Raw genomic sequence first — 4,327 nt, forward strand, 5'->3', positions numbered from 1 at the left:
TATATATATATAGTTGTATCACATAATTTTTATGTATTTATATATTGATCATTTAAACTTTCATACTTTTACGCATGTCACTCTAATCTTTAATATCAAATTTAAAGTAACATTATTATCAATTTATATGTAAATATGAAAGTTTATATGTAAATATGAAAGTTTAGATGTGGGACATGTAAATACATAAGAATTGTGTGTTATATAGATAAATTTTATAGCATTTGCTAATATATTGATATAACATTATTATTATATTTTATTTACATAGTTAATATTTAAACTTCTGTGTTTGCATGCATGACTGTCAATTTTTTAATATCATATTGAACTTATTATGATTATTTTTTCCTAAAATAAAATATATATTTTCATGCATAAATGAATTAGGTGGAATGGATGCGAATTTTCCTTGTATTTTTTTTGTGATATTTAGTTTACTATATATATTTAGACATGGCAAGATTTTGACATTTTATTATTTATTTTATAGCTTATATTTTATTATTTAAAAGTATTTTAAAAAATTACAACTAAGTGATTTAAAATAATTTAAATATTATAAAAACTAATTATCATTTTTACCAATTGATATTTAAAATTGAACCATGGCAATTTTTTAGGTTTTTAATTACTAGAATATTCAAAATAAAATTATTTAAAAATTAATTTTTATTTTTATTTTTTAATTAATACTAGCTATTAAAAATTTATACCAATCTAATAATTTTGAAATTTAAACCAAAATATATCAAGATATATGATTGATATAATTTAGGTTATGAATTTATTTATTTTTTTGTGATTGTCATATACTTATTATTTTGAGATTTGTCTTTGAAGTTAAAATCATATAAATGTTGAAATAATTTATTTTCATATTGGAATCATCAGCCAAGCTAAATTGATCATGGGTGTAGATTATTATAATCAATAATTAATTACTCTCAGCTTGTTACAAAAATAAAATTATCCTTAGGTTATTTTATACTATAAATGCCCTTGTTGTGAGGCCTAAAAATGGCAATACAAGTCTTAAATGACTTTAAATGAATTTATTGTTTGAGAGTGAATAATTCAAAACAAATAAATCCTTGGTCTCTAGTTGTACGATTTGTTCTCAAAAAAGTAATTAGGTCAATTAGAAAATTAAGGAAATATAAGAAAGATGAGAAGAGTGTGTCTACAAGTTTAGTTGAGTAATTTTATTTTCTAATAACCAAAATTATGAATATAGTTGTTTTGTTTAGTTGGACTAAGTAGGCTAGATCAAGTTACTTAGGCAAATAGTTTGTTGAGCCCATTTGACACACTAGGATAACTTAAGATCATAATCCTATGTTCAATCAAGTTAAAGTTAAACACTTAGGTATATTTTGTGTAGCTTAGGTTTAACGTAGGCTAAGCTCAATCTTTACAATGTAGGAGTTAAATGGTTTAAACTAACCTAGAATAACTTGGGGTAGGTTTAATGACACTTAGGATTAGCCAACTAGGTTGAATTAGGATTTGGTCTACTTCAAGTGGAGTTTAGGTTAGCTTAGGTTGGTTGATTTAATCAAAGCAAGTCTTGGGGAAAAAGTGTTGTTTTAAAAAATTTGGGCAGACTAAGACTCACTCGTATCTAAAGTGTATGGGTGAGATTCAAGCTTTATTAAGGCTATTTTAGGTTTTCTTATGGTCAACCAACAAATAAATTCTAATGGTTGAAAAATCTAATTGTGTTATAACAAACATCCTTTCAATAAGACGAAAGCATAAATTCATGCTGTCGTTAAGCTAGGCTTGACTCAGTAAGGATCTATTTAATGGCCATTTTTCGCTGTCATTGAAGTATAAAATAGATCAATCATCACCTAGATCCAAATTAGGTTTGATATAGTAAGGACCAACTAACTTAAGTTCTTAGCCCAATTCAATGTGTGCTTATGCAAATTTTATGATTCTTGGATAAAGGGGTTCTGAAGTCTTAAAGATTAAGTTTGTCAATCATAAGATTTAAATAAAGGGCGAGCTACATAGTTCTTAGAACAATCAACAAATTTAAACCAAAATCTACATAAGTCTTGAAATGATAATTAGTTATGTCCCAAAAATGAGATCAACAATTATAGATTTTTTTTATTATTGTTCTAGGATGCGTGAAATTGTAGTAATGATACATGTAATTTTATTATGCCAAGGTGATCTTTAAGACTAACATTTTACTAGTTATGCTTGAAGCAAAAGATAGGCATCTGATCCTATAAATGACCATCAACAATTCTTTGCTTGAACTCTAGAGTATTATTATTCAGTATTATTATTGAATTATGGATTGGCTCTTATTATTGTTTGACCATCGCTACAAATTTTATGGGCGAGTTCTCTAAGGCCCTGTTTCGGGCAGCTTAATTGGTGCATTTGCATTTTAAAAATGCATCCAAGGTGTTTGTTTAGTATGTTTTTCCTGCTTATCTAAAACGACATTAGCATTTTTTAATAAACGTGGCAACGGGGCCACGTTCTTACCTATGCTTATTACCCACTCGCCCTTCGTTCCTCGCTCAACCCCTGTTCTACCTAAGGTGACTCTTTGCTTGCTTCTCTCCCTCATATGCTGCCATCTCGTGATTAGTGTTGTCTTACACCTCTTCCTCGTCCCTCTAACCTCTGGTTCAATTGCTCTGTAAGTAATTTCAATGGAATGCCTTATTATGAACTCTAGAGTATTATTATTCAGTATTATTGAATTATGGTTTGGCTCTTACTATTGTTTGACCATCGCTGCAAATTTTATGGGTGAGTTCTCTAAGGCCCTGTTTCGGGCAGCTTAATTGGTGCATTTGCATTTTAAAAATGCATCCAAGGTGTTTGTTTAGTATGTTTTTCCTGCTTATCTAAAACGACATTAGCATTTTTTAATAAACGTGGCAACGGGGCCACGTTCTTACCTATGCTTATTACCCACTCGCCCTTCGTTCCTCGCTCAACCCCTGTTCTACCTAAAGTGACTCTTTGCTTGCTTCTCTCCCTCATATGCTGCCATCTCGTGATTAGTGTTGTCTTACACCTCTTCCTCGTCCCTCTAACCTCTGGTTCAATTGCTCTGTAAGTAATTTCAATGGAATGCCTTATTATATGCAATTTATGGTGATTTTTTAAGGGAATGGTAATCTCTATTTGGTTTTATGATCGGATGACTTTCTTTACGCGATTTTTGAATTTTTGGATAATTTGGAGAATGGGTGAAAGTGAATTGGGGTGAATATGGTTGTGTGTCATGTGGCTTTACTCGATGTTCTGATGGATTAACTAGCTGTGCTGTTATGGTTGTGGTGTTATTTTTTCTTGATGTTTATATGCATTAGGGTGAATGTGTGGAGGAGGAGGTGCTTAAATTTTACATGCCTATCATTCAAGGTGACTCTTTGCTTGCTTCTCTCCCTCATATGTTGCCATCTCGTGATTAGCGTTGTCTTTCACCTCTTCCTCGTCCCTCTAACCTCTGTTTCAAGTGCTCTGTAAGTAATTTCAATGGAATGCCTTATTATATGCAATTTGTGGTGATTTTTTAATGGAATGGTAATCTCTATTTGGTTTTCTGATTGAATGACTTTCTTTACTTGATTTTTGAATTTTTGGATAATTTAGAGAATGGGTGAAAGTGAATTGGGGTGAATATGGTTGTGTGTCATGTGGGTTTACTCGATGTTCTGATGGATTGACTAGCTGTGTTGTTATGGTTGTGGTGTTATTTTTGCTTGATGTTTATATGCATTAGGGTGAATGTGAGGAAGAGGAGGTGCTTAAATTTTACATGCCTATCATTCAACTATAATGTATTTGGTTGTGGTTGTGTGTGTGATTGTGTGTGATACGAGTTGTGGTTGACCTTGGGTGCTCTGTCTTGTGGTTGTGGGCATCTTGGTGATGATTGTTTAGGGTGTGTGTGATGTGTTGGGCTGTGGTGGGGTGCTCTATGTGTTGTGATTATGGGTGTGTGTGTGAATGTGTGTTTTGTGGGGTTGTGGATGGGTGGTGACTGTGATGGTCGTGTTTGTGTGTGTGGTTATGTGATGTGTGTTGTGTTTAGGTGGGAGTTTTGTGTTAGACTGTGGTTGGGTGGTTTTTGTGTTGGGGTTTTGGGTGTATGTGTGTGGATGTGTGTGATGTAGGTTGAGCTTGGCCTTGGGTACCATGTGTTGTGGTTGTGAGCATCTATATGGTGGTTTGTTTAGGGGTGTATGTGTTGTGTTGGGCTGTGATTGGGTGCTCTGTGTGTTGTGGTTGTGGTTGTGGGTGTGTGTGTGGTTGTTCTGGGTTGTGGTTGGGGGTTTTGTGTTGT

This window comes from Phalaenopsis equestris, unplaced genomic scaffold, assembly GCF_001263595.1.
Source record: "Phalaenopsis equestris unplaced genomic scaffold, ASM126359v1 Scaffold000237, whole genome shotgun sequence".
Lineage (NCBI taxonomy): Eukaryota > Viridiplantae > Streptophyta > Magnoliopsida > Asparagales > Orchidaceae > Phalaenopsis > Phalaenopsis equestris.